This window comes from Larus michahellis, chromosome 2, assembly GCF_964199755.1.
Source record: "Larus michahellis chromosome 2, bLarMic1.1, whole genome shotgun sequence".
NCBI classification, from domain to species: Eukaryota; Metazoa; Chordata; class Aves; order Charadriiformes; family Laridae; genus Larus; species Larus michahellis.
Window position 1 is genome coordinate 80,955,426 of NC_133897.1, and position 16,336 is coordinate 80,971,761.

The 16,336-nt window shown below is 40.3% G+C and overlaps 1 pseudogene; it reads right to left on the reverse strand.

The window, feature by feature from the left end:
- Positions 1 to 1,400: 1,400 nt before the first annotated feature.
- Positions 1,401 to 12,409, reverse strand: LOC141738351 (glutamate decarboxylase 1-like; annotated as a pseudogene).
- Between the last annotated feature and the right edge of the window lie 3,927 nt (positions 12,410 to 16,336).

Sequence of the window (16,336 nt, forward strand, 5' to 3'; positions counted from 1 at the left end):
TTTCAATTTTAAATCTCTATATTTATAAATGCATAAGCAAATATAAGCTTGGCTTACACAACCTTGCAGAACTATTTGTTCCTTTTTGGGGAGAGTTGTCAGAAATCCAGAAGCAGGCTCAAAGACATTGCATTACTTTTTAGGTGTTTGCTAACAAAATAATGCTTCTTGTGGGTCTAAGAATCTGTAAAGAGATATGCAACCATTTTATGCTTTTCTTGAGCCCTCTCTGTCTTTTTGAAACAGTTGAGAAGTGGACCTGATCACTGTCCTTGCATACATCTTCTCTACAGAGTGTACCTGTAGGGTAGTATCACAAGGAGGCTCCTGGGAACACGTTTCTCTACTCATTTGACACCAGTTGAATAGGAAACCCTCTCCCTCTTGATCACGTAATGGTTCTGTAGCAGGAAGCCTCAGTGATATAAATTCTACAACAGAGGACAAGGTTGGCTACACAAGCTATCCTAAAGCTCCAAAGAAAGAAGAACTGATGCTTCTGTCCAAGTGGTAAGCCAGCTTTCATAGAATCATAGAATTGTTAGGGTTGGAAGGGACCTCAAAGATTATCTAGTTCCAACCCCCCTGCCATGCACAGGGACACCTCCCACTAGACGAAGCTGTTCAGAGCCCCATCAAGCCTGGCCTTAAAAACTTCCAGGGATGAGGCTTCCACCACCTCTCTGGGCAACCTGTTCCAGTGTCTCACCACCCTCATGGTGAAGAACTTCTTCCTAGCGTCCAATCTGAATCATCCCATCTCTAGTTTTAATCCATTCCCTCTAGTCCTACCATTACCCGACATCCTAAAAAGTCCCTCACCAGCTTTCTCGTAGGCCCCCTTAAGATACTGGTAGGCCACTATAAGGTCTCCTCGGAGCCTTCTCTTCTCCAGGCTGAACAACCCCAACTCCCTCAGTCTGTCCTCAATAGAGAGGTGCTCCAGCCCCCTGATCATCCTCGTGGCCCTTCTCTGGGCACATTCCAGTATGTCCGTATCTCTCTTGTAGTAGGGGCTCCAGAATTTGACACAGTACTCCAGGTGGGGTCTCGCGAGAGTGGAGTAGAGGGGGAGAATCACCTCCCTCGACCTGCTGGCCATGCTTCTTTTGATGTGGCCCAGGATATGATTAGCATTCTGGGCTGCTAGTGCACACTAACGGCTCATGTTGAGCCTCTCGTCCACCAGCACCCCCAAGTCCTTTTCTTCAGGGCTGCTCTCAAGCCAGTCACTGCCCAGCCTATATTGATGCTTGGGATTGCCCCGACCCAGATGGAGGACCTTGCACTTGGTGTTGTTGAACTTCATGAACTTCTAGTATTAACAGGACCTCAAACTTGCTCACAGGAGTCAAACAAAGTGCATTATAATAGAAAAATGGGCCCACTCATGTTACTTTTTAGCAGATGAGGAAGGTGGAACACTGAAGTGTAGCCCCCATCAGCTTGTATGGATTCCAAATAACAGCATGGGCCATAGAAATCAAATGTAACATAAAGCACTATCTAGATGTTAAAGGCTGCACCTCTTAAGTACTCCAAATTGTTTCCACGCAGAGAGGAGCTTAAACAGTTATATATATGACCATCAGTTTACATATCACATGATTTGTGCCACGTGTTATAGCTATGCTGTTCACCACAGTACAGTATAGACTCCCCAGGCTAGACTGATAGTAAAACCAACATACCTTCACAGGAGCACTATGGGCTAATTTGCCTTGATTCTGAGTTTTAAACTACTTGCATGTACCCACACGGCACTGTGGTCTACAGTATAAATACACCCTGAAAAGGCTTGCAGTTCTAGGTCAGGGACATAGGATGACAAATCAGGGTACAGAAGTGGGGAGACGTCATCCTTAAGAGGAAAGCAATTCCAAGAAGAAAACTGAAGGAAAAAGAAGGCCAACAGTTGATAAGGAAATAAGTTGTTGTGCAATATTTTAAGCAAAAGCAACAGCTTGATGAAGCTGTAACGCTTGTGGCAGGAAAAGGAAATACATGGAAGATATGTTCAAGAAAAGTTTAATACAGCAAGAAGGCAAAGAGAGGCTGGGATTATTTTTTTTTTTTTTTTTTTTTTAAGGTGACCAGGATTGATTTTTTTTTTTTGGTGTTTTTTTGGGGGGGTTGGTTTTTTTGCCTTTTTTTATTATTATTTTTTTCCTGGATGCCAAATCTCATTGCATAGAGACAGAAAGCAGGGAGAGATTTAAATGAGCAGCAACACGGTGAGAAAGACAAGAGAAAAATATTATCTACTCTGAAAGGAAAAAAAAAAAAATAAAAATCACAAACACCTTGCTCTTGTGCTCACCTTTCAATGCCCTTGAGTTGAAAAGAATGTTTCCTAGACATCATCAGGCCACCACCCCATGAAGCCTGCATAAAATGATTGACTTACACTCATAATAAAACAGGGAAAGATTTGCAACCACCATTAGATATTTCATCTTAGGAATATAAACTGTTCAATGAATTATTCAAGTATTATACAGAAAGAAACTCAAAGAGGAAAAGAAACTTACAGCTTACCCCTCTTCCCCCAGCAAAATTAGAGGACAAAACCAATATATTAAAAAAATAAAGGAGGTTGATGCCATATTACAAGTATTATGAAGGCCTGCACCATACTGGTGGTTTTCTATACCATTCTGTTGTTTATTATAGTAGATAATAAACTGATTGTATTTGATTCAGGCTATAGCTATACAAATAGTCCTACTGGCTTGAACATTTTTTGATGCATCAGTAAGATGAGCAAGATTCAGCACCATAACAAGAACTCAAATACACAAAGGACTGTATTCTGGTCACCTTTACGCCAATCCACCTTTCACTATTTTCAGTGAAGGTATGATTTCATATGAAAGTGAGCTTGCAAATAGTTGGGTTACGTGAGTGTAAGAAAACAATTTGCCTCTATATTCTTTATTCACTGTAATCATCCTTTTCAAATATCTTGAGCTCCTAGCTCTGAAGTACCAAAACAGCAGCTGTCAGAGCAAGGCAGCTTTACAACAAGTTTTCCTATTTTTCCCCACATAATTAGTCTGACATCCTCTTCATTTTGTAGAAATTAGAATATCTTTACAGGACACAGTGATTTCAGTGGAATAAGTTCATTTTACTTCTATTATACTGCCTTTGTACTATGAAAGAAATCAATGCTAATCACATCAGCATTCAATTGTTTTTATGTGCAACAGACTATTTCCTTAAAATGGTTTCCTAATGAGGCATGCAAGCCTATTTATAGCACCTATCTAGAGGTTTTTCAGGAGGGCCTAATGGACTAAAGCTCCTATAAACTTCAAAATTCGGAAAAAAAAAAGTCCACCTCTTTAGTAAACACAATACCAAAACTGGCTAAAGATATAAACCATAATTATTCATACCACTTCACAACAGCTGCAAAACCCCAAAACCAAAACTAGCTACTTTCCCCCCGACACCCACACAGTTATACCAGAGCTAAGAATGTTGCTTAGGAAGCATAATCAACCTTACTTTGTTACAAGCCAAGTATCCCTAAAATTGGAGGGTACTAAATGACAATGCCGAAGACATAGAGTAACTCAGGAGCTCAAATGTTATATGCTTCACAGGCGGTGTGTTTAATTTTTGCAGTTGGCTTAGCTGATGCAAGAACCACCATCTTAGAAGAGGGATTTGCTATATTACTGCATAAGTGCAGGCAACCTTTTTTGTAAACAAGCACTACCTATACTGGACCTATATCCTCTTCTGTATTTTTTTCTGATAACATCCATTCAGGCAAATACGCCATTCGTTTCATAAACTCAGGAAAGCGGTACCTACAGAACTAATTCCAGTTTTTAAGCTTATCAGAATGCCAAGCATTATTTCCAGAAAGCCTTACATCCTCATGCATCCAGAGCTTGTGCTTCTCATATATGTCAACAGTGTCAAAAAAGGGGATCAAAGGCTCCATGGTAGTACCAGCTGTGGCACTGATAAAGTGGGATGTAACCCTGAAAGTGACAGAAGATTTTGCAAGTCCACATGAGCTCAAAAATGTCTCGGAAAACATATTATGTTTTCCTCATAACTCTAGCAGAACTTATCTCTGCAATGAATGATGAAGAACGTTCCTCTTTACTATCACATCTCTTCTCATTTCTCAAATCCCTATTCCATTTCAGGATGAACTGGAAAAAAAAGGTGTTCTTCCAAAAAAGAAAAAACCCCCAAAATATAACGACACCTTATCTGTAGGACTGCTTCTATTTTTATGTCAAACAGTCTTATATATCCATCACACAACATAACCAAAGTATTGTTGTCCATCAGAAAACTTCCATTACTTTTAATCGGAACCTATCCAAAGACACCACAAGCTCTTAAGTGCTTTTGCAAATGTAGATCCTATTTCTGCTGTGGTGGTAATGTAGCTGAAGAACATTTTCTGAGCTTTCTTGGCTCTCTTCCCAAACACATAAGCAGGTGTATCAGCAATGTGAAAAACAACTGAACAATAACAAAAGCCCCTATTTCAGATCAACCTGAAATGAAATACTTAGGCACTGAATACTGCAATAATTTTAAGTTTCTTTCTAAAGTAGCTGAGCTGTGAGCCAACGCAGAGTCAACATGTTTCATTTAAAAATATATCAAAGTGAAGCTTTTCAAGTTTTCCTCCAATTTGGAGAAAACTGGCCGAAACAGCAGGCCAGAATTTGACACAAATTAACAGACAGTTCTCATTCGCTTCAAAAACAGATTTTTCAACTATTTTATTATTTCCAGGGGGGAGTAAGGGGGGGAATATCTATATATATATCTATATATATCTCCTGCTCTGTCTTTAACAATCAGTATCAGCGGCAATTTTTTATGAGTTAATGCTGCCAGATTTCAGATAGCATTATCGGATTCAACTGCACATTAACATTAAAAATGAGAGTGAAAACAACAACCTGTCTTTTGATTTTCAGTATTTCAGCCTCCAAGTCAGCTGGAATCGTTTTCCCAGTGTCAAATATTGAGAGAAAAAACACCCACCACAAAGAGAATAACGTCATTTATTCTTCTGATTATTCTGATTAGGAAATCAGGTATCAGATTCTATGCTTAAGACTATTCAGAGTACTCTATGTTCCGTATTATTTACCATGCTACTAAGTTCACGTCATCTGCAAATTTTACCAGCCATCATTTCATGCTGAGAAAAAATAAAAGCCTGCACTAGAGGAAGAACTGATTCCCAAGTTCATCTTCCCCAGCCCCTTTTTCATCCAAGAACTACCTAGACTTTGGTAAAAAGCGATGCTATGCCATTTACACACGGGGAGCCTTACAACCCTTTTGCAGGCCCCTGGTGTTTGCCTGTGCTCACGCCCCACCTCAGCCCCGCCGCGGGGGGAGGCCATGTCACCCCACAGCTGCCCTCGCCGCCTCGCTCAGGTGACTTGGGCCAGAAGCAAGCTGGAGCACCAGATTGCTGATCCACACTACCGTGGCCAACCTTCCCCTTAATATTTTATGCTATGGACGACTACATTTACTAAGGAAACACCTTTTAAAGCCATTTGTGGTCCAAGGGGCTTCTTCCCCAAACTAGGAGAAGTCAACTGTTGCGCCCAAACCTCTTTCAGGCAAACACCTTCCAAACCAGTATTTTTGGCTTTTTCAGTGTCCTTACTTAAAATTTTAACGTGATTATATCAATTTGATCTTTAAATTTTGTGTTAGGTGCAGGTCCCCAGGTGTTGGCCATGGGATGCTGCGGGGCGGCCCCTGTGTTGCCGGGCCGGGGCTGCCCCGTGCCGGACACAGCCGGTTCCAGCCGGCTCCAACGGCCCCAGCGCAGGGCACAGCTGAGCCCCTCAGCCACGGGCGGGCGCCGCGGGGAAAGCCTGGCTCAGAAAGGGCAAAACGCTGCCCGGCAGCCAGGGCTGAGGGAAACCGGGTGAGAAACAGCCCTGCGAGCCCCGAGGGGAGAGCGGGAGGAGGGGCTCCGGGAGAGGGAAGAGTCCATATCAGTTTTGAGTATCAGCGAAGAAAAGTTACAGATGTGAGAATGTGGTAAGTTTCTGAGTTGCCTGTCAGTGTTTCAAACTAGAGATTCAGAGACTGAGTCAACAGATTCAATCATTGAGGCAACAGGGAGTGGAGCCATCATATATTTGTAACCTTTCAAAAATAAGAATAACAATGATAGACAGCAATATGAAAATAAAAGACTACAGGGAATATCGCATTTTTTTTTCCAGACATCTTAGCGATACCTATCTTCTTTACCTCATGCTGTCGTGGACAGAAGCAACATCACTCAGTTGATTTTTCTTTCTCCCCTCAATCTCAATTTCATCTCACGTGATATGACCATACATCGTATAACTGTGACTATCCTCCATGTTGCAGAGCAGCAAACCAGGGAGAAATACGTTGTCTGGAACTGCTTCAGTTTGCCCTGCTTTCTCAAAAAAGAATGGGGTCAAGGAGCCAAGGAGAACCTATGGCAATACCTTGAACTTTTGGGATTCGTGGTGGTGGGAACAAGTATGTGCATTGAGGGGTGGGAGTTTCCCTCTTAAATGCCTGGGACGTCTCAACCTTAATAATCGGATTGTGCAAAAGCGGATAAATATTGAACTAGAGAGCACCACAGAAAGAAAGGGTGCTTTTTAAATACAGGTACTACAAACTGAGTTCCATGTAGGCTCCACAAGATGCTGCATTAAGCAGAGAAGAAAACAGGAAGAAAGGTATCAAAGTTTAAACACAAACACTTGGTTCTCACCCATTATGTAAGATCTAAGAAACAAACAGCCTTCCCCTCATCCTGCTCCCTAATTTTGTTTCATGATGCTTCTCACAGAATTTGACAGCACACACAGTTTGTAAAGAGATCAAGGTGAGGGGTTTCCACCCCTCAAGACTGCCAGTTTGCATTTTGGCAATGCCAGGAAATAATAAAGAATTCAGTAATAGCTGGTGTGGGTGTTGTGAGGTTTTTTGGGGTTTTTGTTTGTTTGGTTTTTTTCCTCCTCAATGAAACAGAACTTACATATTCTTTTAACAAGAAAAAGCCTGAAACAGAACTAAAGAGATATGCCCTAAAGACCTGCACATATTCCAAGAGCGACAAATAGAAAAGAAATATATCTGTAAACCTCTCCTTGAAACCACTACTGCACCTGTTCCACTAGCCTTATGTAGAAGACAGAAGGTCACATTCCTGTGAGAAGAAAAAAAAAAAACGACCTTCTAAATAAAACAAGACAGGTCTAAAATGAAAGTAATTCAGACAGACTGAAAATAATAGCGAGTGCTTGAACAGAAGCGCAGAAGAAGATAGACTCCGGCCAATGCTGCCCTAGCTTAAGAGGCCAATTTCCCACCACCGCGAGTTCCAGTAGACCCAAACCCCTTTGGGCAAATCCTTTAATTTGGAAAGAAAAGACAGGTCTCTTGCACTCCCACCTGTGCCCCAAGGAGACCCTCTGATCTAAGCAAGGGCCTCCCACCCCAACCCAAGCTCCTGGGCTGTTACTGCCCCAACAATATGTATTACGGGTAGGAGCACCTGGAAGATTATCACACCCCTGGAAAGGCTGAGGTAAAAAAGGAGGAATCTATTTTGTCCCACATCGGTTTTCTTCCCCAAGTTTCCTGAAATGGCTGAGCAACGCACTGCTCTTTGTGCAGAAGGTGGCAAGGACACCGAATCCCATTCTCTGCCCAAAACACTTTCTACCACCTTGACTCACACCAAAGAGCACCATCTCCTAGAGGCAAATAAGCAACAAGATTGTGCAATACATCTAAGGAGAGTCCAATACTTTTTACTCCATTTTTCCCTCAGGCACAACAGCCACTTTTTACTCAAACTAAATAGGGTAAGACCTGAATAAAGACCTACAAAAAGCAACTTGTAAAACTGAACCCTGTTTTTCAGGAATAGTGAATTTTCTTCAAACCAGTCAGAGTTCATTTTACGAAATGGGATTCCTGCTAGGAGGCAGAACTGAAGGCACACTGCATCAGAAGTAGTTAAGAGCAAGAAAACATTTTTGATAGGCATGGCATGTCTTACCTTTTATCACACTTCACTGCAATTACATTACCCGTCCTGATTCCAAGAACCACTGCTGCTTTCTTCAGTGAATAATGGCTCTTAAATATAAAGAGCAGAAAGTCTGAAGGAGCTTTAAGTGTGTTCCTGCATACATGAAATATAAGTGGTGTATACACACATATATATATTCACATATACAATGCGTTCCTCTTCATTCTTTCCATCCTAAAGAAATACATTGTGCATGACTCAGTTATGTAAAAATGCCAGCATTAAAGAGGAGCCCTATTGAAGTTCACCAGCGTTCTGTTGGTTTGTGTCTTCAGCAGGAGCAGCAATACATCCTTCAGAAGCTCTGTCTTCTGTGATGCATTCAGTTGCGCTACACTGTACTATGCCATATAGGAAGCTAACAGTTTTTCTTCAGATGATTTCATAATGCATTCTGATAAGAAGATCACATAAGTGTATATATACATATTTAACAATAGATAATAAACTTATGCACATTACTGAGCAATTTAATAAACAATTTCACTCAGTAACAAGGGAGAAGCAATTTTGCAATGTTGCTTGTAATTTATGATGGCATTATTATTGAGCAAGACTACCATATAACCATGTAATATCATTAACCGTTTAAATTATAGAAGTAACACAACATTTGTATCATGAATACTTACTAAGTGGCATCGTGAATACTTAAGTGGTTGGTTACTTCAGTGTTGGTTACTGCAGTTAGTCCTAAAGCCATAGGTGGAAGCACTAAGATATATAACTACTTAGAATTTATCAAATTAAACATTAGGGGATTTGTATAATATACAGGAATATTATATATTATACAGGAATAATATGTAAAGGAATAAGTTTATTTGAACTATTCTCCATTGCTTTTGTTTGGGTAATAATATCCTTGACTTTAAAGTGGAAAACTAAACCCATTAAAAACTTTGGTAACTTTTTTTATTGCATGCCTTCACAGTGACAAAACAAAAAGCAGACGGGTAGGGAGCATTGTCCTCTGAAATGATATCCCCAAACCACAGCTGAGGCAGCAACATCAGGTTGACTCTCACCATCACCCCATCCTGCAGCTACAAGGTCACGCTGTTCCTCTCCAAATGTTTGCAGGGAGGCAGCCAGTCATCACATAGGGCTGTCACAGTCCATTTGCATCTCTCAAATTTACAGAGCAACATACTCTGATTTAAACTTCATTTCATGAGCTCATCAAGAAACATGACAAACTAACACAACAAACAGGAGTTCAGTCCCCTTTTGCCTAGACTAATCAATCACGTGAATTCACTTATTCACCATTCAAGTCATAAAGTTACATAGCTCATTTAATACATAACTTATAACCCATAACTCAATTTGTGCACCTATGAGAAAGTTACCTAGCCAGTGGTGAAAGTGCTCATCCTTCCTCCCCTGTAACAGCGTGGGCATACCCTGTATGACACCATGGAGGATGAAAGCCTCAGCGGTCCAGCTGTCGTGGGATCCACTTCAAAAGCTTTTTAGGTAAGATGGTTCGCTCTGCCTTGCGGCTTGGAGGTTTGGTCTGTACCATTTCCACAAACGAGCAGATTCTGATGAAACTGCCAGACTAAGACAGACAGCAGTTTGCAGATGACAATAGCTACATAATAGCCCTTTAGTTCTTTCTGGCCATCTGTCCTGCCTACATGGCGCTGTCGTTTTGACCTAATGGCACCGCTCCCAGCATACATCAGGCCTTAGCATGAGCTGCGTTAGCCAAAATCTCAGCAGAAGTTGAGTGAACAGTCACAAGGGCGCAGGCACAGCGCTGAGTGGCACATCCATCCCACTTACATTGGGTATCCTGGGAGAGTCCCTGAGGCAGGGATGGGAGCAAGGCGGGAAAAGCAGGAGAAGCACAGCTTGGCCATCCAGCTGGCTGTGAGGCACCTTGGTCCTACTAGGCAGATTCTCACATTTGTGGAAGAAATATTTAGGTTTTCTGCTGCTGTTGAAGTAATAGTGTCAGCTTTTATACACCCAGAGGGTGTTGCTTGCTTGCTTTCACAAATCCTTCTACTCCCTAAACTTTGGCGAAGGTCAGGCCCAAACAGCTCTGTGCCAAGACCATTCAACTTGGCACACAATCCACCCAACTTCCTAGGCTTGGGATCAAACCCCAGAAAGCCTTTCAGTGCAAATCACAGCTCTTTTAAAGTTACTTGCAGCAACAAGACAAGGCAAGCACCCAGCAGCTTGGCCAAAGCAGGGCAGAGAAATGTCACCCAGATGCCCTCTGTGTGCTTTACACCGGTACTTCATTTGTGCCACACAGCTACAAGTAGGAGCAGGCTGGTCCCATGCTCACCCATCTTTGCCCCTGACACAGGTGAGCAGCACTCTCTGTACTTCTTCATAATGGAGGGCATCTTGCTAAATGATCAGAACAAAGGCTTTTTTATTATTATTATTAAAAAGGGAAAAAATATAATAAAGAAAAAGAGAACTTACCACAGGGTTCATGACCACTGACAGTTTGGGGGGCTGTTTATTATCAGCAGGGAAAAAAAAAAAAATCCTGAAAAGAACACCCCTACACTTAATTCCGATATTTGTATTCCCTATCAATTTCTTTCAGCTGAGAATTATTTTATTTTTGAAATGTCTTTGTGTCTTTGTACTGTAAAAAAAAAATCAAATTCAATATTAGCAGTACTTTTTTATTGACATGAAATGTTTAATTCAAACAAAAGGCTGTTTGATCTTCTTATTTGTAAAGAAAATAAACATACTCGGCTTTGGCTGATGAATAACCATTTTTTAGCCCTGCTCTTTGGAACTGTCAAAATTACAATGACTAGGTAAAAAAAGAAAGAAAAAAAAAGCTTAAAAATCGCTATGTGCCCTTAAGCATAATTTGCTAATACAGGTCAGCAAGATATTTTTGCTCCTTCTCTTCCCTGCAGTAGCAAGCAGGAAAAGCAGCTCAATTGAAGGATGTGCCTTCAGGTGACTATGTGCTTATGCAGACCATGCTCTCCCATGCAGACCATCATAGGATTTAAGGATCATCTAAGGTTCAAATACTTGCAGGATGTAGATGCTTACATTAAACATTACAATACAAGTGACTCAGAAGCACATAGCACTGCAGGCTCAGAGTTTCCTAATTCACTAAGAATATTTCCCCCCACACACACACAATGAAACATCTGGGATTTTCAGAAATCGCAGGCTGTGCACTCTGGCACAGGTATTACAGCACTCCTCATTGATGATGTGCCACAGGCAGGCAGTTTATGGAGCCTTACTGCGGTGAGATACTTAACGCGTTCAGAAACAAACAACACAACACATGGAAGTGCAACTGTGCCTTTAGTTTTAACCTCAGGGAAAGACTTGTGGCAGGACAGCAAAACACTTCAGAGGTTTGACATGGTCCCACCTAATGGCATGCAAATGACAAAGAGTTTGAATTCTGCATAGTTTATTCTTTTGCAGAATCTGAACATTACATTCTTGGAGATCTTGGGCCAGGATGCTCAGTCAGTGTGAGCTATCATTGCTCTTCCAACCGTGTATGAATTCCCTGAGAGGCGAGAAATTAACTCTCCAAACACTTCCGATGCTGCCTGCTGGCATAGTCTGCCACCTGACATCAGATCAGAGGATTTCCTCTCTGCTCTCTACCCCTTCTGTACTTTCTCGGTTTTGATAGTGCTAGAAAACAGTCTGGGACATAGGAAGTAAAGGATTTTTTTTTCCCCCTAATTACTTATGCAGTTGTACTTCCTAGGCCCATTTGACTCTTTTCCTGTTCCTTCATCCATCAAGTCCTAAGTTTTGGCAGAACACCAAAGCATCAAAGAAGAAGAAATAGTTGCACCCACGTCGTTGTCACTGCAGTTCATGCCTTTTTAAAAGCTTATTATTTGGTATTATTGAGGTTGATTTCTGACAGGCAATTGAAGAAAAAAATTAATTCTAGTACCTCCAATCTGGAGATGCTCCTATCTGTGATTTTTTTAGGTTGAGAAAGTATTTTACCACATTTTTACAGTATTTTCAATTTTCAAAAATTATGTGTTGAAATTAAAATACTATTTATAAAAATATAACCAAAGTTATCTGCCTTCAAAACAGTTCCACCACTGCTTGCTTCTAGATTAAAATGAAATTACAAGTTACTGCCTACCTTACTGCAAGCTTTTTTTCCCCCCCTCCAAAACTCATCCTCCTCTAGAGCTTGAAAAGTTCGAAGTCTCTCTCAATTGAGTGGTGCTAGAAGATTTCACAGGCTGACAATGCACAAACAGGGTTAGTGACCCTGCTCTACTTACCTTGAGAAAATATCCCATCTGCTTCAAATTCCATCCATCCAACATTTCTTCTGCTTCTTCAACTGCTTCTAAAAACTGCAGTTCATACAAGTTTTTGATACAAAATGCACTTAATTTATGCATGAGCTGTGAACTCTAGCTCCCTGGACTGAAACATTCTAGCATTTCAGAGGCATACCTCAAGTTATTTTTGCTGCAAATTGACACCGGACTGTGTAGCACAGTCTTTGTGCCACGCCATCACATTTGAGACATTCTGCATAGGGTCTGTAGTGATGTTGAGTGACTACAATAACACCAAACCATCAAGTAGTGATTTAAGGTAAAATTAGAGTCCTGTCAATTTATGGTCTGTGCAGCAAGGGAGTTTGACAGCTACCTGACGCATGTTATCAAGGGAGTTAAAAATTCTTTAACCAAAATTGACCTGTAAGACAGACAGTCAGGAAACCAATACTGTCTAATGGGGCCTATGTAGGACATGGAAATTATCATGCACTACTCGCCCATTTGGCCATACAACTCCGAACAAGTCTGAAGATCGACACAACTTCTAGCCAGTACCATGAGCTTGCTAAAAGGCTTGCAGGATGTTTCCTGTCACCTGTAACGCAGAGGACAATGCACTGTGTTTGGCAAAAGTAAATGCAAACATGCAAAAATACTACACTATTTGATGACTTGCATGTAATTGAAATTAGTTTTACTTAATTTGTGCTGCTCTATTAGATTACAAAGCCATACAGATTTTTACCTGAAAACAGATTTATGAGAGATGGTTATAGGGTATAGTTATGCATTATTGCTTAGTACTAGAGCCCAAGGGAATGTTTTCTGCTTTTCCTTTAATTGAACTTTCCTATAAAATTTCTGATTTTCAATTATTTTAAAATATGTGGCTACAACCAAGCTGATATAATAAATTTATTCAATACAGACTTACTAGACATGACATCGAAGCACTGGTATTTTCTCGTTAAACCAAAGTCTGTAACACAACAGTCCTATAAATTTAGCTCAGAAAGTAAGAGAAAAAAAACCTATATTAATCTGGGCTGGTCAGATTAATCACACCACCACCTAAACTGACCAGGATAGCTTCAGCCACTAGGTAACAAAGCAGCAACAGGAATTTCATTTGAAGGACAAAAATCAGAAGCTGAGTTTTAAAGCAAGAAAGAAAAAATGCTGAAACTTTGGGCAGCAATCTGGGTGGCTTCTTGGCCTTCTGTGTGCCTTTTTTTTTTTTTTCTCCATATGGCCAAGTTTGCCTGGAGTGCAAAAATTTAGGCTAATAAGCAGTAAGGGATGTTTGGATGCCAGATTGTCAGAATGATGCTCAAATTAATTATAAACAATGTCTTTGCTATCACCAATGAAGCCAAATGCATGCTTAAATTAATTGCAAACATAAGGAATGAAAAATGGAAGCTTGCACACCAGCTGCATTTTTTTACCCTGCAGATTATACTATGGCCTGTCAAAGGGGACCAAGATACATTTTCAGTCCTTTGCACAAAAGGTTCCCTATCCAAATACAAGTAGTTCAACTCCTAAGGAGGACTACTTAACATGCTTAAAACACGCGATGGAGTAGAATTAGTAAACTGGGTCTACAGTCCTTATCTGATACTAATCAAGAAATGTGGCATAGATGAGAAGCCTGACAATCCCTTTTCAAAGGTCATCGGGTAAAGTAACATTCCTAGTTAAAAATGACCACATCCACAGTCTTAAAGAAGAGAAAAATATTATCACACATGTACACTTTACATACTTTCTTCTTCACCTACACTTTCCCAAGGGAATTGTGTATACTATGATTATCTAGATTTCTCTACTCTGATTTCTTCCATTTTTTGTACACATGCTGAAGAGCTAAAAGTATATTCAGATAAAATAAAATATTCAGATAAAAAGAGGTAGGAGCATTGTTTATCAAAACCTGAAAAACGTTGGCTACTTCCATGAACACAATAAAACCTTATTCCAGCATCTCAAAAAATAATTTAAAAAAAGACATAACAAAGCCAAAACTTTTCCGTAAAGGCAAGTAAGTATATGTTGCCTTCCCCTCCAATACATCACAAACAACTCCGGAGTTATTATATGCCTGGAGACCCAGGGTATAATTCTAGGAGGGACAGAATATCCTGTTGGTACCTCAGCTGACCTTGCAACCATCAGTTCTTTCCTCTGTTTCCCTGTTAGCAATTGTGGAAGTACTTCTCATTAACTCTGTAATTTCTTTTCTTAGATAAACACACATCTGTCTGTACTCCTTTGTATTTATCCTATCTCTTAGCACTATTAATTTTCTGCAAGTGGAACATATTTGCTGGTGCTCTCAAAGCCACTCCTGCTCTATTCTTACCCATTCCCCACTTCTGAAACCTATATTTTCAGTCCTGAAGCCTATCAAAATATCTTTGTCAAAAGTCTGCCTTTTATTCATCATTCTTTTATGGAAGTTAAGAAAAAAGAGAAAATTATTTTAGGGAAAATATTTGACAAGCTCTATACTGAAAATATTTTTCAGTTAAAGCAGAAACTAAAATTACAGGTAATTTTTTTTTTTGTGTGTGTTTCAGATTGTATGTATACCTATATACACACACATATATAGCCATACGTTTGTTGGGCTTTTACAGGGAATTCGTTAAACAAAGGGGTTTAAGTATGTGTCAATATAGCCAAACCAGTCACATACACACTATAGTTTAGATTTTTTAGGAGACTCTTTGAGCAAAGCCATGGCAGGAGGTCATTTCACCCTTTGCTGAACCTGCTGTGCTCCCTCCTACACGGGTCTGTAATGCTCTTCAGTCAATAAAATTGTACATGCAGTTAATCCAGTTGAGGTCAAACATCCGAAAATGTTAATTCCTCATGTATTAGTCCTGCACCTACACTTTCACAGGGCAGAGCACAGAGATATTAGAAATTTTGATCTGCATGAACAGCAGATTTTAATTCAGTGCATTTGCAAAGGAATACAGTATTTCTTCTGGTTAGTACACCCAAGCCAAACATGTTAAGATTAGTTGTTATTCACCAAAATGTAAGAGGTGGGTATTTTAAAGTAATTGTCTACAAATGTTCTGCCAACAGCCACTGATGCAGACGTCCTGCAGAAAGTAAATAGGGAGCGCTTCCAGAAGCCCCTGCTCTCAGCTAAGGGTCTCAGCTAAAGCTGGCTGCCCTGCGCTGGCAGAGCTGAGGTCGCATCTGTACAACCCGTCTGTTGTCATGCCCTTTGCTGAGCCGGGGAGAAGTGAATACAGTCAGGAAAGGAACCTTTAAACAGATGCTGTCCACTGCTGTTGAGAAGAAAACATATGACCATACCTTGGGTTTGTCTGCACTAAAAGGTCAAGATACAGTAGTAATTGCTATAATTTCACTTGCTACAAGAGATTGGTATTTACATTATGTACATGTCAGTATTCACTGTAACTGCGAGCCATTTCCAAGCTAGACGAATAATGTCAAGGCCACTAGAAAGTTGATTGAAGTAGCAAGGATCTCCTGAAATGATAGGCAAATAAACCAGATTCTGCGTAATAGATTGTTTTCCTCCGCACAGCCTCTATTATCTTCTGTGAAGTGATTAATTAAGAGGACATGGAAATCAATATGGGACACAAAAAAAGAATGGGTTTCACAGTATTGTTGTGGAAGACAGACATTCCCAAGAAAAGAATATAATGGAGGCTCTAAAGCATTAGGCACCATTAAAAAAATTAAATTAACCAACTAAGTTTTATATCTACATCAGGATGACGCATAAGTGTTTGTTGAAGTTATTCATTTTGGCAGATGTTCAGAAGCATCCTATTTTCTTTAGAGCTAGAACTCCATATGTCCTTGAGTATTCAAACAAAACCAAATGGTTTTACATCTTTCAGCTGCTTCCTGGGCTGCACTGAGTAAAGGACTGTGCTCTACTTAATGCCTCTGT